Source organism: Cynocephalus volans, chromosome 11 (assembly GCF_027409185.1).
Source record: "Cynocephalus volans isolate mCynVol1 chromosome 11, mCynVol1.pri, whole genome shotgun sequence".
NCBI lineage: Eukaryota > Metazoa > Chordata > Mammalia > Dermoptera > Cynocephalidae > Cynocephalus > Cynocephalus volans.
The window spans coordinates 74317428-74344185 of NC_084470.1; the positions used below are offsets into that span (position 1 = coordinate 74317428).

The 26758-nt window shown below is 39.9% G+C and overlaps 1 protein-coding gene across 9 annotated transcripts in view; it reads right to left on the reverse strand.

Moving 5' to 3' along the window:
* MAGI1 (membrane associated guanylate kinase, WW and PDZ domain containing 1) overlaps window positions 1-26758 on the reverse strand; it is a 585689-nt gene that overhangs the window by 290020 nt on the left and 268911 nt on the right. The window lies entirely within an intron of this gene.

Here is a 26758-nt window from a genome sequence, read left to right on the forward strand (position 1 = left end):
TCTTGTCTTGTTAATGGCTGTCATTTCTGGATAGTGGGATTATACATATCCTTATTTGCTTTTTAATTCTGTTCTCCAATGTTTAATTTATTTTTCAAATCATCTATAATGAGTATATTGTTTTCATATTCCAGTGTTATTAAAAAATGCTTGATAGCAAAAGGGGAAAAAAATTCATATCACTTTTATTTCATATCAAGCACAATCTTAAAGAATGTAGCTTGTCTGGAGACTAAAATATTTTCAGTTCAGAAACTATCAGAGGGGGAGGAGGAATGGGGGTAAAGGAAGAATTGGTAAAGGGCCAGGAAAAACGATTATGTTGTGTAATGTTAAATATACTAAATTATCCTGATTTGAGCAACGCATATTGCATACAGGTAATGATATTCAACTCTACACCACAAAGACAGGTATAATCAACTATGTTACAATATAATTAATCAATTAATTTTTTTAAAAAAATTATGAGGCAGCAATGTTGAATTTAGAAGTAAATATAAATACATACCTTTTTTGGCACGACTAATAAAGCCCACTCCACATATTGCTATTTCCTTTGGTCAGTTCCATCATTTCTATTTTAGCAACAGAAAGGTTATCAGTGGAACTATAAGGTACAGATGCAGAAGTTTGGAGGATTATGCAGCCTGAATAACTAACTGCTCTCCCTTCTGGTGTTGGGAGAATGCCAGAGGTCTCTTGACACTGGGACAACAGGGCTACTGGGAAAGATGGAAATTAAGCTGGAAAAACACTATTCAGTCTGTGGTTACTAGGAAGTTACATGCACTTATTTTTCCCCCCCAAAATTATCTCCATTTGCTTCAGATTCTTCACAGGCCTCCATTTAACACCCTCTCGCAGCACGGTGCAAAACAAATCTGTCAGCTGCAAATATGGCCACAGCGACTTTTTCCCCAATTACTAGAGTAACAAAGTGAACAGCAGAGGGAAAAAAAAAAAAAAAAAAAAAACACCTACAAAAACAATGTGCCACTCTGCTGTCATGTGCTGTGCAATGACTGTGGCTGTCTACTTGATTTTCTTTGGGCCTTGGCTCATGGGACAATTTGCCTGAATAAACTATGAACCACCCTGTGGCCAATTCCCATACTCTGGCCTTTGGATCCAGGGGTTCTTGACAGATGGTACTCCCTCCTACGGAGCATTTTAGAAATCTGTGGGGGTGTTTCTGAATGCAGAGAGGAAAGGGATTGTTACAGCTACAGGGAGGCGAAAGTGTGATTTGGTGGGCTGGGTCTCTCAAAGAATTGTGCTAAGGCATGCATGATTTAGGACTGTCCCAGATGCAGTAAATAAAGTGCGAAGAATCTTTCTTCATTTCATATCTAAATGCAAAGTACGTTTTTTTGTAGTTTTAATACATACCGCATGCAGAATTCTGTAAATTGAAAGGAAATTGCTATTTTGTTTTGTTTGGAACTTTACAAAGTGTTGTTTGCCATTTCAGAAAACTGCAGCATCAACAGCAATGTTGCTTCTAGTTTTCAGCAGCCCATTCAATCCATCTGTAGCACTCAGTTTTATAGCTGAGACATTCACAGTGATTCCATGCATAGGTGTGAGCACCGACTGCTTCTCGTCATCCTCTAGAGTGATGCAGTTCAAAATGTGGTCCCAGACCAGCAGTATACTGTCTCAACTGGGAGCTCATGAGAAATGCAGAGTCTCAGGCCCCACACCAGAGCTGCTGACCATTCAGAATCTGCATTTTAACAAGATCCCCTGGAGAAGCACTCTTCTAGCGAACTTGTGCCCAAGCATGTATTACACATAACTGTAATAGGCATCATTTATTATAATTTACTTTCATTTTTATTTTCTATAGATAGTTGAGTCACTATATAATTTTAAGAATTATGTATATTAATAGGATAATAATTTTAGGAAAATAAAGGAAACATATTAAATATATTTATTATAAAACAGAAAGTCACTGAGTGGAGAACTACCGAGTAAGAAACTATTCACACACTGCCAGCTCTGTTTGTAACTTCATTTTTCCTAGCTCTGGAAAAACAGTTGAACTGCAGATGATTCCAACAGAAAGAAATGTGAATTTTACTCAACTATGATTTTTGTGCCCTAAATTGTTCTCATTGAGGCAATGTGATGTTATGTCACCAAAATATGGCATCTAATGCAATTTGCCACTCACAAATGGAAACATTTGGAAATACATAATCCCTTGGAGACCTAGATATCAGTGTCTTCAAGAGAAGACAATGCTTCATGAACAGTCTTTTTACTTGATAAAGCATCACACCTACTGCCTCTCACCAGGAAATGTGCCTGCACTTTTACGAAAGAAATTTTTGTTTTGAACCAAAGTAAAGACAAGATTGGATGTTCCCAGGATGCAACAACACAGATCTGGGTTCCACGTTCCCAACTGCCAAATTCTACTGAAATGTCCCACCAGCAGCCCAAACACATTTCACCTTCAAATTCACACTCGGCATCTTCTCTCCTAAATCTGATTTTTTCCTACGAAAGTTGGTTGTACAAATTCAGTCGTTCTTGTCATACCCAAACTAAAACTGGTGTCAAGGAGCCAGGGAGAAAAAGCACACAGGGCACATAGCACCTGCTCCAAGAAGAATCTACAAGCCCAACTACTCAAAAAGCTTGCTGTAAACCTAAGACTACTTTTTACCTAGTATCTGCTAACACAACTTGCCGTGACTCTAAGAGTCATTTTATCTACCACTGTCACTCACCAATCAAAGCCCACCAACTCCCAAGTAGGCTGCCAGCACCAATGTTTTCTTTTAAAACAGTAGGTAACATTTCTCTTTCCAATAAAACTCCCAACTTTTCTTTGTTCTTTGGACATACTGGAGATCACCCCAGTACGTGTGCATGCTCCGGACTGCATTCCTGTTTCACCTGTTTTCTTAGAGATTTGCCTTTCTGTATTTTTTTACTTTAACGCTTCTTTGCTCAATATTTCAATTAGTAATCCCCCTCCCCCCCCAAAAAAAATTCCAATCTCCTAATTATACCACAATAAACAAACATTGAGAATTAACTATGTGCCAGGCCATGGTGACACCAAGATTGAAGAGACATAGGCCCCCTGGTGGAGAAGCTCACAGACAAGGAAAACTCTTAGTCTAGTCAAGTATTCTGGAGTATTTAAAGTCATCCTTGGGTTCCCCCTCTCACTTGCTTCTCACACTTAACCAGCTGTCAGGACCTGTTGATTTTATTTACGTGATATGCTTCCATTTGTTTACTCCACTAGCATCTAATTATCTAACCAAGTAAATTAACTATAGCTTAACTAGAAGCTCAGTTAACTGAAATATTTTTCATTCAATTTATAGGAAAAGAGGTTTTTGTAAGCCATAAGGGCAGGTGCATGGGGTACCTGTTATTTTTATCTGCCAGGGAGAGGTGTCTGCTCCTTTGGGCCATGGAGCCTCCATATTTTTCTTGGGATCCATAATGCATGTCCCTTCCCTGGCTTGATGCACGTGGTTTCAGTGAAGTTGACCCTAGCCCCTGGCACAAGACAGGGCACACAATCCAGATTTGCCTGTCACAGGGATGGGGGGAAGAAATTCACAGAACCCAAACCAGGCCAGTGAGATTTGATCTGAGACTTTGCTGAAAGAATGGAAAAGAAAAGTTCAATTTCCACTGCAAATGCGGAGTAGACTAGCTGGGCTCTATTTGCTAACACAAGCAAGGGTCTTCCTTAAGAATCAAATGAATATAGAGGAAGAGAAAACCTAGAGACGGAGAGAGGCTTAGTCCTGGTGACATATTCTTAAATTAAAAAACCCCTCTCCTGACACACTTTCATGTTGTTTTTTGCTTTACCCATCAGAGTTGGCATTCTTTTTCTTTTTCTTCTTTCTATTTTTTTTTATTATTATGAATATTCAGGAGATACAAATTACCAGAAATTGCTTTCATAACCCGTGTCCCCACCCAATTGCCCCCAACCATCCTCCCCCAACCACCACCCCGCTTTGCAGAGTTGGCTTTCTGACACTTGCAATAAAAGTCAGCACCGATGCTTTGGGTTTTTTTTTTTTTTAATTGTTGAGTTTTATTTAAAATTGCTGAGTTTTATAAAAAAGCTACAAAACTTTAACCTCTATAATGGTCTGTTTTAAAAATTGATAAGTGGAATGGTGCTTATCAAATGCCATGTTATAATACTGTAATATCCTGAATAGTAAAAGATGAAATTCTGATAAATCAATTACCAAACCAGCAAAATGTGTGAACTAATTTTAGATTGTCCGGAATGACCATGCTGCTAGTGTTTCTTAGTACACTAGTGCCTTAAGAAAAAAAGCTGCAGGGACAAATGTGTGTGACAAAGTCTGTATACCACATCCCCTCTTGGAAAGTCACTATGTGCATTAGCATATTAAGAGCTCTGTGATGTTCTGCATTTAAGAAGCCTGCTTTCCTTCTGTGACCACACAACTTCCTTTTATACTTATTTATGAATTTATGTTTAGCAAGTGTAATATCTGACAGAATGTCACATTCAGGACAACACTGAACTAGAGGGCCCACCAGCTCCATCTTAAATGCATCCCTATTGTTCTCCTGGGTTTGCTGCTGTATTGATAAAAAGGTAGGAACCCTGATTTTCCAAATCTAAGAGAATTTCAATCCCAGTACCCCAGCATATCCCCAAAATAATATACTTCCAGAAGATGTACTGTCAGCATCATGTTATATTTCTTAGTTTTTTATTTGAGACTGCTATAGCTACTTGTGTTTACATATGAGGGAAAAGAAAAAGGTACGTATAACTGGACTGAAATCATCCCAGAAAACAGGTGCTTAAACCAATTTCAACCTAATTAGCTCCTCAGAGAAGCTTAAACCCTGCTTTATGCAACCAAATAGCTATTATCAAAGTTTAAGTGCTGCATTTCAGAACAGGATAAAATTCAAGTTGTAGCTAATCACTTTGTAGTCAAAATTTTAAAATTCTGTATTTGTGACTTAACTGTATGATTCTAACACTACTTGAACTGAATCAAGTAGACAAGTATAGGTACGTGAGATTTTTTTTTAAAATGTGATCTGGATATTACTAAATTAGATGTACTCACTTAGGCACAGTGAAAAATTAAACTCAAGGAGAACTCTCAATGTTAGAAAATGCAATACAAATGCATGTTTTAAATATTTAAATGGCCAAAAAAGTATGATATCATTTATTCATTCTTTTTTTTTTTTTTTTTTGGTCCTTTTTCATGACCGGCACTCAGCCAGTGAGTGCACCGGCCAGTTCTATATAGGATCCGAACCCACGGCGGGAGCGTCGCAGCGCTCCCAGCGCCGCACTCTACCAAGTGCGCCACGGGCTCGGCCCCATTCATTTTTGCTTGCACACATTAATTCATCCATTTAACATGTATTTACTGATGGCTTACTCTGAGCTAAGAGCTATGCTAGGTGATGGGGATAGAGTGGTGGGCAAAACAGACTTCTTCCTTTCCCATATGGTATGGGTGGAATTGTGGCCCACCCCAACCCCCAAAATTCATATGCAGAAGTCCTAAAGCCCAGTACCTCTCAACGTGACTATATTTGGTCATGGGGTCTTTATATAAGGGTACTTCAAATGTTCATAGAAGGATTCTTATCTTTTAAGTCCATTTTTCCATGAACTTTTGAAGCATCCTCATAGACGTAATTAAGTTAAAAAGAGATCATTAAAATGGGCCCCAATCCAGAAGGAAATTATGACACAGACATACACAGAGGGCAGACCACGTGAAGACAGAGGGAGAAGGTGGTCGTCTGCAAGCCAAGGAATAAGGCCTCAGAAGGAACTAATTTTGTCGACACTCTGAACTCAAACTTCAAGCCCTCAGAACTGTGAAAAAATAACTTTCTGCCATAAAAGCCACCTACTCTGTGACACTGTTATGGCAGACCAAAAAACTAATATAATCATAAAGCTTAAACTCTATTTGGAGAGATAGTCCTTGCTCAAGTAATCATGCACATAAAAACAGACCTGTGTTTCTGACTTGGTGCACTGAGATCCAACAATAGGTGCTATAATAGAGGAGTGTGATTGGGGCGGGGGGGGGGGGGGTTGTCAGGAAGATCTTCCCTGCAAAGTAACACTTGAATTGAAATAGGAGGGAGAGGAGTTAGCAAGCTGCAAAGGGATGGGAAGAACCACCATGTGCAAAGGCCCACAGGAAGAGAATATGAGGTACCAAAAGTAAGCAGTGTGGCTGGAGAGGGAAAAAGCAAGGGAATGTGGGAGGAGATATGTGTCTGATGAGATAGGCCAAGCTATAGCAGTCAAGGGATTATTAAGATCACATTCCAATGGTCTGAGAACTTGGATGGGAAAATTTCACTAACCTTTAATTAAAATTCAGCATTTCCTTCAACTGTGAATGTAGTCACCAAATCACAATATTATTATAGCAATATCTGTATTCATGTTTCCCCAGACTGCCAGAGGGGTCCAGACACAAAAAAATTAGAAATGCTTAAGACCTTGTTTTGTCTTCGTTCTCAGACCAATTACTAACTGTATCATTTAAGCAAGTTATTTAATGTCTCTGAGTCTTGGTTTCCTCATCTGTCAAATGAGGATTTACAACATTCTCTATCCAATAGATAGAGGATCAAACAAGTTAATACACATAAAATGCTTAGAATGATGCTAGGACATAGCATTGCTCAATGAAGGGTAGATATTATTTTTATAATTGATGAGAATCCATTGTGGTTTACACGTGGAAAGATCATTCTGGCTGCAAGGTAATGAATGTCTGCGGGGGGCCAGAGAGAAGACCAAAATAGAAGACCACTATAGCAGTGCTGCATGTGAAGTATTTTGTAATCTAATACTCAACTTTTTAGTAGAGGAAGCCATTCTTCAAATCAGATCTTAAGCAGAAGCCAGATACATAAATTAGATTAAAGCAGAGCCACTCTGACTGAAGTGGGGTGTGGCAGTCCAGAGTCATATCAACTCAGCATTTTTCTCCTCTCCCAAAACCTCCAAAGACCATAATTTAGAAACTGTTCAGTTATCTTATGATAGGACAATTCTGAAACTGTCAAAGCTGTTAAATAACACTAGGTTCTTATAAACTGTACAACGATCCATTCCTCAATTTGCCTGCATATTAAGTTTCAGTATAGATTCATTCCTTTATTCAAAAATATTTGTTGGTGCTTACTCTGTGCCAGACACTGTCCTAGACACTGGAGATAAAGCTGAACTTACAACATTAAGTGAAAAATCTAGGGGGGTGGGGAAGAAGAGGGAAACAGAAAATAAAGTAAGAGAAACATACAGAGATGATCATGATATAGATTAACATCTATATAGTCATGACATTGTAACTGGTGACAGCATATCTTATTTCTTGGCATCACAGCCTAATATTGATGACATTCAGGACCAGTTCCCTGAATTTCTTGCACCTAATGATCTTTTCTTATATCATAATATTCACTGATTTTTATTTCCTCAAACAAAATACATCCTCCATTTGCTTATCCTATCTTTATTTTAAAAACCCCCACACAGTGATGCCTGGTCTCTATTCCTTCTGTTTTCCTACTTTCCCTATTCTGCTAATATTGTTTAAGAGCTTGTTATTCTTTGGACAATGTTCCTCCTCTCTCTTCAACCTCCTAGCCAGGCCATGTCTCAGTCTCTCCAGCTGAAATAGCATGGCAGATCGATCCATCCCATCCACAGTGTTCTCCACAGAAAATACATCAATGGGCCACCATTTCCCCAAACTCTGATCTCTGTCCTAAAAGACAGAAATCTTATTTAAATGCCTAGGCACAAGGGAACCACATGGAAAAGAAAGTAACCTCTGCAAAGACAGGGACTGCATCTGTTTTGTCCACTGCTGTACACCCAGGGTTCAAAAGGGCAACTGGTAAAAGTGGTACTCAAGGTTGAGGGGAAGGATGGGAGGATGGAAGGATGGATGGAAAAATGGACCATCAGACAGATGGAAAGTAGGAAAAAATGGAAGAAAAGAGAAGGGAGAAAAGGAAGGAACACTCAGATGAACTAGCTATTGAAGGGAAAGTAGAACATATAGGAAACAAAGCACATTATTTGAATGGAGGAATAAAAGCCTACAGTGGCCCTGACTCACCCCCACATAGGTTTATATAACCCAGCTAACCCTGTGAGACGGCTAGTATCATCATCACCACCACCACCACCACCATCTCCATTGTGTAGATAAAGAGGCTGAAACATCAAAGGTGGACTTTCCTAACATCGCACAACCTTTAAATGCAGAACCATATCATGGACCCTTGTATTCACTATCCCACACAACTGGGATCCAAGGCACCCAGGGCATAAAATCGAGCATGAGAAGTAGCCATGATTTCTGAAGGCCAAGTGAGATTCTGAAGACACTGAAAATTTGAAGAAGTGGGGGAAACGCCCATAATCATAATTTCCTGCGGGACCTTCAGTCCCTTATTTGAGAAGTTTACTGTCCTATCACCTATGAGGAATCAAGGTGAGCCTCCTTGGAGAGACCAAAGAACACCTGATCCAAGAGGACCAACAGGTGTTGAGTTTTGACAGGGTGTCCATATTCAGAACACTTACAGGAGGGAAGAAATAAGGGTAAAAAATAAAAACAGAATTTCCTTTTTGGTGTTGTTGGCGGCTGGCCAGTATGGGTATCTGAACCCTTGACCTTGGTGTTTTAACACTGTGCTCTAACCAACTGAGCTAACCAGCGAGCCCTGTTTCTTTTTTTTAATTAGCAATAAAACAACAAAGATGAAAATTAGTGCTGTGAAATGGAACCAGATAACTAAGCAAACAGAAAACAAGAAGCATTAAAAATCTGACTTGCTACACTCTGTAATATATTCAAACTACTTCTTTTAAAAAAGAAAGTTAAATCTAAGCCATAGCAGCTGCAGTTATTACCTTTACATAAGCAATATGTGTCATGGACTGATCTAAGCAGTGTGCCCTGAGCAAATCACTTACCCTTTCCATGCCAAGGTTTAGTCTATCGGAACAAGGGGATGACCATGTCTACTTCACCAGGCTGATGTGAGCATTAACCAAAATGGTGCTTGTAAAGTGCTCTGGAAAGCATCTAGCAGGTAGGAAGTGCTCAGAACTGTGAACTGCTCTCATCACCACCACCCTGGATTCATCCTCACAGCATCCCCATGAGGTAGATTCAATCCAGCCCATTTTACGGAAGAATAAACCACAGCTTGTCGAGCCATCTTCAGGGATTGGAGAACAAAAAGAACTCACCACAATCCCTTAATCAAGACTGTTGGTGGCAACAACAATAGTTGATTCTGGCTGACCCTTTGGCTCCTCCCCAGCCATACCTAGAAACTCATGTACCGCAAATAGCAGGTAACTTGACACTTCCCCTAACTTGTGCTCCTGTGACCAACCCTTGAGCTGCATTTCTCAAAGCAAGGCCCACTAATGGGTAAGAAAACAAATGAACTAAAAGACAGAAATCTATTATTTACAACCAGACTTCCATAATAAAATACTGTAATTACTACTCACTACTCTGGCTGTCTCTCTGAACAGGTTGAGATAATTGGTTTCCTTTACATTTTATTTTTCCTACTGAATGACTGTGTGTGTGTGTGTGTGTGTGTGTGTGCGCGCGCGCGTGTGCGTGTGCGTTTTAGCAACTACTACATTATGGTACAAAATGAGAAATTTCTTTGTATATAAGGTAGCTCATGTTCAAGTGAAAATTTAGTAAAGTAGATGGGCATTTATTACAAAAAATAATTATGCAGGGAGAAAGAGAGAGAAGAAGGTCTCCAAACTAGTATCTTATTAATACATAAACAACATGTGCAACCCATTCTCATATATTCCCCTGAACAGTCCCCTTCAACATAGGTAATTAGTGAGATGAAAAAAGGAGAGTAAGAGAGAACTGGATTAGAGGAAGAACGAATGAACTGGAAATGAGTACAGGAGAAGAAAGGTATTTTGGGTGGAAGATGACTGACAGAAAGCCCAGGACTGATCCAAGGCATCACCCCCATCAAATGATGCAGAGACTTGCCCATCTTGTCACAGGGAGACAAGAGCTGCAGAGCTCACACTGATGGAAGTGGGACATAAGGATAAACTAAGGGAAAGTAGGAAATATGTCCTACTTCAGTCCGTGTAGCTGCAGAAACCTTGTACCTCCTGCCCCTGCTTAGAATGTCCTTCCCCTGTTATTTAAAAAGCCACCTCCTCATTTTTCAGGTCTCAATCATGTCATTTATCTTCACAGAACTCAGGATCTGAAATGATCAAGTTCATTTATTTATGGACTTTCATTTTTAATGTTCAATACATATTGTTGATGGATGTATGAATGAATCTGGAGCAGATGCCTAGACCTCTAAGCCATTTGATATATGAAATGTGGGGACAAACAGGAAGAGATTTCATGTCATGTGCAGACTCTGAGGGCGCAGTTCTGGCTGCACGCTGTGTTGGGAGTCATCCCAGTCAACACCCAGGCCACTGGGAAAGGGCTCTGTGATTGATGTGTGATGTCTGCCGTGAGTGTGACCACGAGTATCTGTGTACTCGTCCTACGTCACCTAGGATGCTTTCCTTCTTCCCACCCTCCACAAGCAGCCAGACTGATGCTTCTAAATAGGAGGAAGATTCTGTCACTGCACTTCTTAAAACCCTGCAATGGCACCTCTTCTCATTGAGAATAAAATCTAATGGCCATTCACCATGCCCTTCTGCTCCCACCCAATGGGTTTCAACAGCACTGGCCTCTTTGCTATTCATCAAATACAGCAAGCCCACTCCTACCTCCCTATCTTAGAAGCATTTTCCTCCATCAGTAAGACCCCTCTTCCCCGAACAGCCACACACACATCTCTCTCTTTCTGCAGGTCTCCATTCAATGATCACTTTATCAGAGAGGCCTCCCTTCTATGGGAAGTAGCCCTCCCCCACCATCACTTTCTATCATTTCATCCAGCTTTAGTATTCCTTATGACATTTTCTACTTGGCATGTATTTATTTATGGTCTGTTTCTACCTTCCACTCCTTTCAAGCCCCCAACCAATACCTAAACTCCATCAGGGAAGGAATTTTATCCTTTTCATTCATGGAGTATCCTAACACTTAGTTAGCACAGTACTTGATACATAAGGAGTCCCTGATAAATATTTGTAGAATGAATGAATAAATGAATTCCCACCAATAATTATAAGGATTAAGTCCATTTTCATATAAAGAACAGCTTATCCACCTATTAAAATCTATGTCCATGAGCTTAATATTTTGCTTCCTCTCTCTTGCCAGTTACTATAAACTGAAATTCCCAATTTGAAACAATTGTGGTAAAAAGCCAAATAGAAATACCCATTTAGGACTGGCCGGTTAGGCTCAGTTGGTTAGAGCACGGTGCTGGTAACACCAAGGTCCAGGGTTTGATCCCTGTACTGACCAGCTGACAAAAAATAAATAAAAAAACACAAAGAAAAAGAAGTACACATTTGGATTCTCTATTAAAAAAATCAATGTATCTCATCATGAAACACATGTAATAAAGAAATAAAAGTAGAGAAAACACTCTCCTGCATAACCCCTTAAAATTTTCCCTAAAGCAGTGGTTCTCATCATCTGATCCCTGGACTCAGGACCCCTGGGCATTTGCTAGAAATGCAAATTCTTAGGCCCTACCCCAGACCTTCTGAATCAATCAAAAACTCTAAAGGTGAAGGTCCAGAAATCTGTGTTTTCACAAACCCTCCAAAGAATGCTAAAGTACACTCAAGTTTGAAAACTACTGCCCTAAAGAAAGATGTGAGATTTTAGAAATTATTTTAACTAGGAACAATTCTGGTCATTTGGCATGTAAATTATAAACATGATTCCTTATACGATAATTGAGATAGCCTTTAAACAATGAACAGCAAACTTTATACTATCATCTCAATAAATTATCATTTTGAGTAGCAATTGTACATAAATTGATCTAATGTTTTAAATACTTTTCTAAATCAAGCTTCGTATTCCATGGCTGCCCTGGATCTACTTATAAATAAAACTGAACTACCACATCTAATTTGATCCTTATGTTGAGATTGTTTTGGACAGCAGTTCTGATAATTAGCAGGAATCAACAAATTTAAAAATGACTGTAAAACTTCATATAAGAAACCTCGAAGGATAGAACACATGAATGTCTAACAGCCTAGCGTCCAGAAATTTCACATAATGTCTTTACCTGAAGCTGTTTAATTGCTTCTAATGAAGTCAATGCATGTGTTAACTAAATATTAAGTGCAAATGTGAGTACTTCTAGGATGCAGCTGAGCCCTTCAGATCACTGAAGAGCTCTAATCATCCCCCCCACCACCATCCTACAGAACATGAGCACTGGGATCCCCAATCCATCAGTCAATAGCCCCTTCTTAATGCACTGGGGCCACCATCAAAGGGCTCATTACCAACTTGGACAGACAAAAATTATGCACATAATATGGCTTAAGGGCAGTTTAGAAACATGGGTTAGCAATATTAATTGCTGGTCTCATGCAAAGTGTTGTTCATGTATTATTTAATTTTCACAACAGCCCTATAAGGTTTGCATTTATCCCCACTTCACAAATGAAGGACTTGAGGTCCCAACAGATAAACTAACTTATCTAAAATTGCACAATCCATAAGAATAAAGCCCAAACTTGAACCCAATTAGCTTTCAATGCAAGGTTCACTTTCCCTTTTCTTTTCCCTATCACACACAAGGTTCCCCCGAGCTTCCAAGATAGGCCCCAAATAAAGACATTTTTACTACAGGACTAAGAAAGATGAGACTAGGAAAGGCTTGAATAAGGACTTTGCTAAGAAATGGTCTCTGGTGGACCCAGATTTTTCTCTTTTTTCTTCATTGATGCTCAGAATCACAGCTGTACATTTTTAACAAAAAGATACGTGAATCACAGTCAATATGAGCAAAAGAATAAAATAGAGGGGGAAATATTAAGAAATGGCTGCATTGGTAGCCATGATAAAATTTTAATTTGAACATTTTCTGAGAAAAGATTTGAGCTTATCAAGCACTATGCAAATCATATGCAAATCCCACAAAATGCTTACAAATATCCCACAGGCCTGTTTTTCTGTTTTTGTTTTTATTTTTTCCTCTCCTGAGGATATAGCTCTTGGGAAATCCAAGCAGAAGCAAAGAAGCTCTGATCAACCTCTTTGGCTCAGTGCTCTAGACAGCACATTTGCTATAGTGGAGATGACAAATCTGCGGGAGGTGTCTGATCAGTATTCAGTACATATGTTTGCCAGCAAGACCACTGGTCTCCCTATAACGGCAGCATTAAATCCAAACGTCAAGAAGAATTTGTGTACATATATTTTTTAAGGGCCAGCTTAGAAGGCCTCAGCCTAGTTACAGGCAGTCTTTTGCCATCCTGCTTCTTTTAAAAGTCAATGCACAACCACAACAAACCACCTCTTGGATGTACTCATTAGGCAGAAAGTGTTTCCCATTTGAGCCCAATACCACTATAACCTTCTGGGTCAATGTTGTAATTTACCATAAGGCAATTTGCAAGCTACCCCAGGAGACACCTCTCACGTGACACAGGGTGAGACAGGGCAGTAAGGTGTAAATTTTAAAATAGACGTGCAGAATCCTGCCCAGAAGCTATAAGCAGTCCTACCAGCCTCCTCTCCCTGCCCAGAATTACCAACCCCTCTCCTTTCTTGGCCTTTCCCTTTTGTTCTTTAATTGCTCCTGACTCTCCTACGTCTATCCCCTTTGCATCCTTTAGGGATCAGCTTAAAGTTCACCTCCTCTGAGAGGCCTTCCCTAGCTAAAAAAGATAACCCAATTACTTTCCATCAGAGTACTTTAAACACTTGTAATTATTTTATTTATTTTACTTATTTACTCTCTTCCAGAATCTGAAGTCCTTGAAAGCAGGGACCTTGTTTGTCTTGGCAACCAGTGTATCTCTAAAGCCTAGGTCTTTAATGCACACCTTTCAAATAGATGAATACATAAGCAGCTCCCCTTTTTTTCATTCCACTCCTAAAACCTTGGGCTCCACATACAATGGTGAGCAACTTTCTTCCTTACATCTCTGAGATGCAGGACCACCCCTCATTAAGAACAATGGAAGCTACCTGCCTTCCTAGAATACTTGCAAGCAGAATCTGACAGGACGGGTCTGGGGGAGGCAGCCCACCCCCCAAGTTCAGGAGCTGCACAGTGCACCTGCAAATCTGCTCCATTTGGCCTTCAAGGCATGATGTGCATCTCCCTACTGTTTCGACAGGAGGTGGCTGGGCTTTCAGTCTTTGCTGCTCTACATTCTATGTGACTAATGAACCAGAAGATGAGCAACTCTGACAAATGCTGAGTGAGTTTAACAGAATAGTGATCACCACCAGAGCATAGCTGGACCCAGGAGTGGGGTATAAGTGAGGACCCATGACTGGCTATTTAAATGCTAACAGGACTGCTCCGGACAACTTCTCACTAATTAAAGACCCAAGAAAAACTTGTCTACAAAAATTTAAATACACTCCAGGTGCCCTTTCTCATATCATTATATGCACTGCCCTTAGGTGATTCTATTCAAGCTCAAGCCTTTAATTACTGTCTCTATGCTGATGAGTCTTCCAGCCTGGACCTTTCTCCTGAGCTCCTCCCATAAACCCATCTGCTTCTTGGACACTGCCGGATATCTCGCAGGCATCTCAAACACAAAATGTACAAAACTTGCCTAAGGTACACTGATAGAAAGTGGCAGGTTAATTTCAGGTTCAGATGACACCAAAGACTATATACATAGGCTTCCCAGTAATGGCCAGGCTGCAATGCGCCCCCGCCCCACCCCCCAAGATGAGGATGTTTGAGGATGTCTGTGGGAGAGTGTGGGGGAGGATGCAACTGTACTGATCTGCTCCAGTAAATGAACCTCAGGAAAGTGAGTTCTAGATCCATAATGGCAGTTTAGACTGTCAGTAAAATGCTACCCAACCTCCCATTAACCCTGGGAATGGTTAACTTCAGCATTAGCTGGGGATTTCTTAGATATTAATGGGTTTAAAGGTGTTTCAAGAAATTCACTTACCTCAAATTCAGTGGGTTTTGGGGGAAGCTGGTACAATCTGAGCAGCCCTTTTTATTGCTTACTTTGCCTTTTAAGGATCTTAGTTAATGAAGTATCTCCTAGCACAGGGGATGAGGACAGGTGGAAGACAGAAGGGCATCACCCATCCACTATTCTCTTTTAATAATCCTTGTAGGAAAACAGCCATTTCATGAGCAACATCCTGCAGGTCCAGCTGGCTATCTGCTCTGCCTTGTTTCTTCTGTGTTGCAGTTCACCTACACACAGGCTCAGTTATCCCCATCCCGGGATGGAGCTCTGCTGTCCTTAAGAGACACCTCATTTGCAATTTGTTTACAAGCTTCAACTCATTCCAATTTTCTTAGACAATGTTGTTACCAAATGAGCACCAGCCCCAATATCAACTCAGCCGACTTGCCCAGGGACAACCATCCACCCCTCCCAGTGGGAAGCTCAGATCAGACTGGCTGTTCTCTCCTGCCTCATTTCCACATGCTTCCCGAGTACCACTTGCCAGGTTTCTCCTGCCCTGGATCTTCTCTGTTTCTGATGATCTCTGTCCAGAGAGATTATTTGAATTGATTTTTTTCCTCATCTGACTTGGCACTAAGAACTTGCACGTCTGATAAAAGAGTCGATGGGGTTTATGTGGTTTTTAAATTTAGGAATGCTATTGTAAGTTACTTCAATTTTCAACAATCACTTTAATTATTACCTGAAAATTTCTGTGCATTTTAGTGCATGACCACGTGTAAAGGTTTTTGTTTTTTTTTTTTTTAATGGCAGTAACCAACACTTTGTAGAAATGCAGCTATATAGGGAGCTAAATATCTCTCCCTCCTTTTCAGTCACCGACTAGACCCCATCTCATTCCATTCTGCTGTAGACGTGCACTGTGAGCTTCTTCTCATATTTACCTACTCTTCCCAATAATCCCTATTTTCTTTCCAGACTCAAAACATGCCTTTCTATCGCCGCACAAACTCCTCCGTGGTTTTCCCAAATCCCCTATCAATTAAAAATGGCTCTGCCTGGCTGAACTTTTGGAGAGCTTTGCTGAGGTTAAGGATCAGTCACAATTCATTTTTTATTACTTGCACACAAATACTAGGTAGGACAATGACACTGAAAATTTTAGATTTTATAAAAACTCTCATTCTTATAGTTTTAAGTCAAGCTATGTTCTTATCAAGAAGAAAAAATGATTTCTATGCTTACATTTGGATAATAAAGTATTCTAAGTAATTTGATGTTTTGAGAGTGTTAGCTTAACTGAATAGTTTCTCTGCCCTATAAAATTTCACAAAGCCATTAGTATTCAGTAGTACACCAAGGCCAGCTATGATTTGCTTTTGGACTTTACCAAAATTCTAATTAGAGGGTGTCTAAGTAAACTCCCACAAAGAGCAATACCAACAATGTCCCTCATTTCTTAAAAAGGCAATTGTGCTTGTACACTAAATTGTACACTTTATAATAGTTTATTTTATGTTATGTGAATTTTACCCTAATTTTTATAAAAAGCAATTGTACAAGATGCAAATCAGTCTAAACAACCTCTGATCATTCACGTGGGGATCAGCCATGATTATCACATTCAATGGCAGAACCTCCAACTTGGGACCTTGAATAATTCTCAAAAGCTAGATCATAATTGATCTTGGACATCTTCACACCCCTATAGATGATTAGACTTTAATGTGTCCCATTCCTTCAGTATGGAAAAGGAATTTCAAAATCACAAGACTACTAAACTTTGAGCTCACTGATATGAAACAAACTTTCAAGTGTCTTGTCCAGTCAGATTTGATGTATAGGTTTGGGGCTATCCACCCTCTTGATAGAGAATCTAATAGGATGTTCGTATTAATTTTTTATTGATTAACAAAGGAAAATTATTATGGTGCAGACATATTCCCTTACATTTCTGTGAATGAAATGTGGTCTTGCATAAAACCCTATCGTAAGTCCACAAGTAACAAATCCTTCTCTCTCTAAAAGTACAAACTGTCTGGTGAGAAAATGCTTTTTGGCACTTTCTAGTCAATAGTTCATCAAATTCAGTTCTCCAATGAATTTTTTTTCTAATCAATGTAATAAAAATATTAGCACTTTAATGTTTTGTCAGAAAAACCATTAATGATGGTACACAGGCAAATTTAAACTTTACCTTGCTCTGCAAATGGAATTTAAAACAAAATAATCTAAACTTTACCAAATCAATGCCTCTGTCTAAAAAGACCACCAAAATTTGTTTTTGTTTTTTTTTTTAAATACTCTGAAATAGCAAACCATGGCAACTGTTGATATGAATGAGCAAAATCTGAGCAGAATTCTTAAAAGCCTCTCTGGAATATTTAGTGACTATTTCAGAAAGAATAAAGAGCCATACCAGAGCTTCTGTCTTCCTGGGCATTACCCAGGCTCCCTTCATTGACTTAACAGACATGCACTGAGCACGTCCTGGGCACCAAGCACAGTACTCTGGATGAGGAAACTAGCAAAAAATGAGTCCTGTCTCTCAATGAGCTGGGAAAGAGCATCACAACAAACTCTACCAAATGATAGGGACAAAGAGAAGTTCAGGATGCTAGGAACCTAGAACAGTCTGGAGTGGGGTGAAAGATGAGGAGGTTCCAGGCTTGGGAGGAGAAGGGAAAGAGATCTGAGGAACTGGAATGGAAATGCAATGGTCCTGAGACAAAGTGAGTCCACAGTACCATTGCCTTTCTGCTGACTACAGTGAAATGAACAGGTAGTCGGTGAGGGGATCATGAGATGGAACTGAAAAGGCAGGCAGGGGCCAGATACCACAGGATACTCTTGGCCATGGTAAAATGTGCCACCATTTTATTTTAATTGCAAGAGGAAGACACTGAAGGCCTTTATTCAGGACGCTCTATTTGCTTTAAATACAGTCCTTAAATTCCATCTTCCTAAGGCATAAACAAAAAATTTCTATATAAAAACCACCTGTGGGTTTCACTGTCCCTTTCTAGTGAACCACTCTTACAGCATAGCAACAAGATGAACTAAAGACCTGGCAAAGGATTTCAAGGGATGACAGCTCATTGATCAAACATGCATGTGTTTGCCATGGTTAATATACATGGTGTAGGAACTCCTGTCCCCAAAGTCTGACCAGACCTTGGATGTGGGCAATTTTTCTTCCATGCTGATTGGCAGGGCTCCTACGGTATGATTTAAAAACTATGCCTGCCAATTCACACTTCCAAATTAAATATTTTATTTCTCATATGCTTCAGAGTTGATGCTATGCCACATGGAAGCACTTTGTAAATAATCAAAATATGTAAACAAGATGGCAAAAGTATTCCTGGAGAAGAATGAGTTATTAAGACACAGAGACAAAAGACATTTTAGTACCCATGGATTTCAAACTTCTCTCTCAAGGATCTTTCTCAGTAAAGTCTTTAAAACTACATCAATAGCTGAACCACATCAAAGCCAAGGAAAGCAAATCAATAAAATATTGACAATTAGGCAGCCTTTAAAAGCCAAAGTCATGGCCATGCCAATCTAACTTAGGGCTGTGACTGTGTGAAGAATATAAAACTGTACAGAGTGATGCATCATTCGATAAAGCATCGATGTCTACATATAAAAAAAGCATCTCATCATCAAAGAATATGGAATTGGACATAGTTCTACATATGAACTATTTACCAAAATAATCACCCCTATACATGTACCTACTCTCTATAAATTGAAAAATAATCTTGAGAACCAGCCTGACAAAATCAATGCCTCTCCTACAACTAAATTTTCTCCAACCTGATGTTCAGGATTGCTCCAACAATTTAGATGGGACCCAATCTGGCTTCCCCTCTCCTTTAAAAAAAAAAAAAAAAAAAAAAAAAATCAGTGGCATTTAAATATGGAAATGGATCAAAAAATAACAAAAATCAATGAAGACGACAGTGAAGGCCAGGAGAGGAGGAACGCCAGCTTTCTTCAGGATAAGATCCTCTGCCCTCTTGTAGTTACAAATAAGGAGCCTGGGCAGAGCCCTTGTATGTCCATGGAAAGAGATGGAACAGGCTGAAAGCAGCAGCCCTGATCGCTCGCTGGGGGAGGGGAGAGCCCTGTCATAGATGGAGTAATGACGGACTAGCTGAGGGATGCCACTGTCTCATTAATGCAGAAGAGCTTTACCTTCTTAAGGTTGAACTTGGGATGGCAGTGTTCCATCAATTTCTTCTAATGAAGGCTTGGTAAACAGTGAGGTGGGCAAGCGGGTTATTGGTAGTGGGGAGGAGAGAAGAAGGCAAAGAAAGAGAAGAGAGGGAGAAGACAGGTAAAGGAAAAGAAGGAACAGATAGGAGCTGCATCCCATTTTTTCTGGCAGCTTCCAAAGAGACCTTGTCATTCTTTTCCATCAGCCCTCCCTTATTGCCAGGGTACCTGACTAGGGGCAAGATATGAGGAGTACAGAAGGACAGCAAGTCCAGCCAAGCAGGGGAGAATAATTCCCCACTCAATCATCCCATCTCCCAATGCCCCATGAGTTCTGTGGCCTTCAAGGGGAAAATCTGAGGTTTCATAAGGGTCAAAAAATTGTTCTAATTTACCTGGACCCCAGAACACAGGACAGACCCACACACCCAAGCTTTAGCATGATAGAAATTAAGGTTATACCTGTCAATTATTTTCAAATGAAGATGCCTATGTGTATACATCTCTTTTCTCTTTTGGGTGACAGAAACGTGCCCCACATTCACATCACTCTCTCTTGCTTTTTTCCAAGTATGAAAATGGGCGAGGAAAAAATCATGCAGCCTGACACATTTCTTAAACCAATCTGCAAAGCAGTGGCAGCTGGTGACATAGCAGAAATGAAAACCCTCTCTGTTTCCTGTCAAATGCCTAGCACACTGCATTACAGAGCTCTCAAAGTTTTTAAAAAATTGGATTTTTCGAAGCTGTGTCATTTGCCAAGTCTCTGTTGTTAAAAGGGAGTTGACTCACCCACATCTATTAATTCTTTTGAGGTCTCTCTCTATCTTTAAGAGCCACTGAAAGGGCCAGATTGGAGGACAAAATGTTTAAACCTCTCTCAGAAATATCAAAGATGAGTTTTGGGGAAACAAAGATGCAAAATTAGAGACAATGGAAAAATATCACAGTTTTAACATTTCTTTACCAAGGTGAGCTTTTAGCAAGACCACATGCACCTAATGCCTGCCTTTCCCTGTCTCATCCATTAGAGATTGTTTTAAGCACACTGATGCCCAATTTTGCAAGCTTAATCAGCATATGAGAAGAGTGCTCATTCCACCTGTTGCATTTGACAGGTTAAAAATTGAAGATATGCTTTTGTCAAGAAATGTGAAAAGAATATGAACAGCTCTAATCTACTTATGGCAAACACCTATATATTAATTGAAACATAAACTATATCTGATGTACATCAGGTCATGGTTGATACACCCTTGCCTAGAAGTATCTGCTGCAATTGAAGTTATGAAACATAGTGCACCCAAAACTAGTCACTTTACAGTCAAAGCTCCTCCAAAAAGCCTACTTGAGAGAAAATAATGAAACGCAACACATAAAAGCCCAAGCTTTTGACTTTTGAAAGTTGTCTTTTGTAAAACACCTTGTCATTAAAAAAAGTATGCAAACAGGTCATTCTCCAAGATTTCACAAGCCTCTGAGGCATGGTTTAAAAAAGGAACATACTGTAATACGGCAGAATGGAAGGGAGGCAACTAAGTCATCATTGAAAAGATGTAGGCTTAAACCAGGTAACATTAGTAGGTGATTATCCTTAGCTGTCAGAAGAGATACTATGATCACAAAGGCGGTTTAACTAGGCTGAGGATTACCCATTGCACTGTGGATGTGCTGACTTCTGCAATTTCTACTAATGTGGGAAACTGCATAATTTGTGACAGTGGAAAGTTGGTGTTCACGCTCTCCCCTGGCAGTCAGAGTTTAAATGATAGACGCGCGCGTGCGCGTGCGCGCGTGTGTGTGTGTGTGTGTGTGTGTGATAGACTTTTTAATAGGTTTACAATAACCACTACCCACAAAAAGAAGATTCCTGATTTGAGGAATTATTTTGTCCCCTTACATTTCTAAAGCATGTAGTAATTTCTAGATTTGCTTCAATACTATTATCTCTTGAAGCTCCCACACCCTATAGATAGATAATGCAGAGAGATATAATTATTCTCATTTCACATATGAAGAAACTTATTTTCAGACAGACTAATCTGCCCAAGGTCAAAAAACCAATCACGAGGAGAAGCAAAACTTTTTTTTATTACTGTTTATTTATATGGCAGCTGGCCAGTACAGAGATCAAACTTGGTGTTACCAGCACCATGGTCTAACCAACTGAGCTAACCAGTCAGCCCCCAGGAAGAAGCAAAACTTGAACTAGTGTCTTCTCATTTCCAGTTCAGCATTTTTCAATCACGCACTTCTTCACTAACAGCTCCATCTTGAATACAGTAGTCCCCCCCTTATCCACAGTTTCCCTTTCCATGGTTTCTGTTACCCACAGTAAACCAGGGTCTAAAAATATTAAATGGAAAATTCTAGAAACAAACAATTCATAAGTTTAAAATGGCATGCGGTTCTGAGTAACACGATGAAATCTGCACCATCCCACTCCACCCGCCCAGGAGGTGAATCATGTCTTCGCCCAGTGTGTCCACACTCCCAGCCCATTAGTCACTCAGTAGCTGTCTCAATGATCTGAGATAGACTGCCACAGTGTCACAGTGCTTATTCAACTCACTCTTATTTTACTTCATAATGGCTCCAAAATGCATGAGTAGTGATGCTGGCAATTTGGCTATGCCAAAAAAAAAAAAAAGCCATCAAGTGCTTCCTTCAAATGAAAAGGTGAAAGTTCTTGACTTAATAAGGAAAGAAAAAAAAATCATATGCTGAGGTTGCTAAGATCTATGGTAAGAACAAATCTTCCATCCATGAAATTGTAAAGAAGGAAAATGAAATTCATGCTAGTTGTGCTGTCACACCTCAAACTGCAAAAGTCACAGCCACAGTGTGTGATAAGTGCTTAGTTAAGATGGAATTGGCATTAAATTTGTGGATGGAAGACACGAACAGACACATGCTCCCACTGATGGCAACTAGGTGTGGTACCGCCTGCGGTTTCAGGCATCCATTGAGGGTCTTGGAGCATATCTCCTGAGGAAAAGTGGGGACTACTATATATTCTTCCTCAATGTCCCTGACAGTTCTCTAATGGTTCCTTTCTCTCCCTGCTCACTCTCCTTGCTCTGTCCCCTGAAAATGGACCTTCACCTTTGCCCTTTCTTTTTATGCTCATTCCACTCGAAGCTCTCATGCATTTTCATGGCCACTATATAGATGACTCCCAACTCCACTGCTTCCAGTCTATACCCTGAACGTCAGAACCACACATTCATTCAACAACTATTCAAACACCAACTAGGTTCTAGTACAGTGTTAAGTTTTCAGGGATGATGCTATAAACAAGAGAATAAAAGGTCCTGCCCTTGTGAAGCTGGCAGTCTAGCAGGGGAAAAGACAATTATGAGTGAGAAACAATTACTAGAAACTCTATTATGCCATGATCATCTGACATAATGTATTCTTCATGAGTGAATAGCCAGGATCAATAAGGTAAGCACTTCCAGACAAAATGAGATTAATGTTTGGAAGTGAGATTTCTTTGAATATACTATTAGATTTTACTTTGGAACCACGTAAACATTTTACTTAAAGGTTCAAAAAATAAATAAAAAAGCAATCCCTAAAAAGAGACTAGCTCAAATGACTTAAAACCGTGCAATGTGAATTTATATCCATTGCAAGATATATCCACAAACACCTGCAAAAAAATCTTTAGTCAAATTCCTGTTATAAGCTTAATCGTCCTCCACCCCAAAATTCATATGCTGAAGTCCTAACTCCCAGTACCTCAGAATGTGACTATATTTGGAGATAGGGTCCTGTACCATCTCAGGATACCGCAGAGAGTTGCCACCAGCAAAGAGGCCCTCACCAGATGTGTCCCCTCAACCTATTCTGTTTCTTTACAAACTACCCAGTTTCAGGTATTCTGTTACAAGCAACAGAAAATGGGCTAAGAGGTGGCCTCAGAAGAAACCAAACCTGATGACACCTTGATCTTGGAGTTCTAGCCTCCAAAACTGAAAGAAAATAAATTTCTATTGTTTGAACAGTCACCCAGTCTATGGCACTTGTTACAGCATCCCTAGCAAACTAATACAATCCCTAGAGACTCAGAGCATGTCCCCTTCATGGCACTTACCATGAACTGCAATTTACCTTTTTATTTGTGATTTTTAAACTGAAGTCTATCTTTCAGGCTATGAACTCCATGAAGACAGAAAGAGGGCGTGTTTCTCCAAAGTGTAGTTGACTCTTGTTGTGGTTTAAAAACAGAGGAAAATTCTTTGACACTCCTGTCATTGAAAGGTAGGATCTATGTACCATCCTCTTTAATTTGGGTTCTTGGACTTGACCAATAGAATATGGCAGAAGTGATGCTTTGCCAGTTTTCGGGTTAAGGACTTAAGAGACTACTGGTTCCTTTCTTGGACACCCACTCTTAGAACCCACCCACCATGCTGCAAAGAAACCAGGCAACATAGAGAGGCCATGTGAATGTGTCCTGGCTGAGAGACCTAGTTGAGTTCCCAACCAAAACCCACCAACAACTGCCAGACACCTGTTAGGAATCCTTCAAGATGAATCTAGCTGCAACCACATGCAAGACCCCAAGCAAGATAATAATACATTTTTGTTTTAAGCCCCTATGTTTTGAGGTAGTACGTTATACAACAATAGATCACCTCAACAGCTCACCATAAATATTTGCTCAGTGAAATGCTTTCTGGGATATTCCTACAAATTTTGCCCCTAAATGCTTTGAGATGTCTCTGGGAATCTTAGCAGATGAGTATCTCTCTACCTTTGTTCTCTCACTGGTAGACTCTCCAACTAAACATTCGTTTAGGAAAGTCATAGCTTGAAAAATAATCCTACTATTAATTTTTGACCCCAAATACAGGCTAATCCCTCAAAAACGCAATAAGAAGAGAAAGTTCCATGGACAGAATAGTTTCTCAGGGCCCATTCCTTCTACTCATGAGCCAGTTTCTGTCCACTGTTGTCTGCAGCAGACCTGACGGTGTGTGGTTGTAAAGGAATCAGATTGCTTGAGCGAGGCAACGTCATCCCGTCTTCTGCTTTCTCTCCCTTCCACACCAGCCTTATGGAAGGTGCAGCCATCACCATGGAAACTAGCCCAGGAGGAAACTCAACATTCTTGGTCAAACCCTCTAGGCTGTCACCCACAGGGAGCTCTGGAAAGACAAACTTGTATTTAAGGAAAAATGGTTATTTCAAATTCTGAGAGGTACCCATTGTTTTCTCCCTATCAAGCTGCAAGAGAGATTCAAAAAAAATAAAAATAAAAGAAACTCTTTCATTACTAACTGCCTTCCAAACTAATAGTGACTGCCCACCTTGTGGGAACTGCTAAAACAAGTCAGACAAGAGCCCTAAGCCCCGAGGATTTTTGAGTGTTGGCTGACTGTACCACTAATTGAGAAGGGCAGAGATTAGTAATAGGTAAGCACAGGCTTAAGAGCCAGAGATACCTCAGTTCTAGCTCCATTACTCAGTACTGGACATGTTCTCTCATTCATTCATTCATTCATTTATTCATTTCACAAATATTTTGTATGCACCTACTAGGTCACAGACACTTTGCTACACACTGAGAAAACCTTTGGGTACAAAACAGACACAATCCCTAAATATTTACCCCATGCCTACCTCATAACCACGAGGCTCTAATTTGGCTGCTCAGAAAACAAAGGTGAGCAAAATAAAACACTTGAGTTTAAAGAGCTTTCATTCTGTTAACAGAAAAAGAGAAAAAATCAAAATAAAATGACATTATAAGAGCCATGAGAGACATGCAAGGGGCTAAAACAGAAAATAATAGAAGGAGCCTCACTTTAGGGCCGTGGTCAGAGAAGGCAATGCTGTTTAAACTCCTCAAGTCTCAGTTTCTCTTTCTGTAAAACAGGCATACTACTACACTGGGTTGTTGTAAGGATCAAAATTAACCCAGGTAAAGCATGTGCACAGGGTTTGCATGCAGTGATGTTCAGTAAATGGCGCTACTGTTGTTACTAACATAACACACAAAAGTACCTTGGGTGACTCCTCCTGGGAGAGGCAATCTGCCATGGGCCCTGACCCTTGACTATCCCTGCAAAGAATGCTAAGCCCTGAATGTCTTTGCCTAGACCATTGTTCAGGGTTGTGTTCACAGTGAACAATCTCGAGAAATGAGGTAATGTCTTCATTCACAGCTTGCAACAAAAGAGGTAGATTCCCCAAGCTCCTCAGCAGCGAAGCAAACTCAGTGCACACAATATCCACCTGGGCCCCTTCGCAGTGCCCCTTTAGGATTTGGGGGGCATGGGAAGCCGACACAAGCATGATACTCATGCCATGTGCTGTGAGCTCTAAAGTTCTTTGTCTCTCACCTACGAGTCTCATGTTTCCTGCCAGCATGCATGACACTGTAATAGGTGAATCCAGTGAAGTCCCAGACCCTGACAGTATCCCCTAAGAATCACCAGCGATCCTCAACTTAGTTTTCTACAGATAAATTAATACTCAGTAATCTCTTCTCTGACACTGCAGTCTCTTTTAATGATAGGTCTTAGGTGCCATCATCGTGAAATACACATACACAAACACAAACACACATACACATTCACACCACCAATCTAAATCATCCCAAATTTCTGGTTGCCATTGCCACCAAGTTTGGCAGTTTCTTCTGTTCCTCACCTCTGGAGAAATAATATAGTTATTAATGATGGCATTTTGTTCTTCCAGAAACTCAGAAGGAGCAGGAACCACAGACACAGCTATAGAATCAGCATACAGGATGGTGACGAAGACATAAGATGAGAGAGAGAGAGAGATAGCCAAAAAATTATAAAACAAATGAGGTGGGAAATCTGCAAATGTGGAATGGGTATCACATATAGATTTGCTCTCAAAATGAATAAGTACCTAGAAAGAAAAATGATCTTGGTCACTTTAATCAGTAATACTTTGCAAAAAGGCACTTCTTCATGGGCATATGACTTTTATCAGATGGTAAAAATGGTGTGTAACTATCTTCTGTATCCCACATTAAAGTAAAAGATGCACAGAGAGCAATTATAATTTTTGCAAGGTCAGAAAGATTTTCTTGGTCTTCTTATAGCATTTCCTTCTTTCTATCTAGACCTTGTTTTTTGGGAGTTTTTTTCCCCTAAAAATCAAAGGTGTAAGTTCAATTTGCTAACTCTTGCAATACATGCCAAAAGCTCAGAATTTGAAATGCATTTTTAATTAAGTACACTGCTGGAAGTTTGGAAATTCCAATTGAACCAGCATTCGTCTACTTCATCTTGACTGCAAAAAGCAACAAACACTACTTTCCTCTCTTATTACCATTTACTCCAGGGATCACTTGCACATTCCAAGGAATGAAATGGCAGGTACCAACAGACAAGTTCACACATGAACCATGGTTTTAGACACACATTTTGTTTGTTTAAA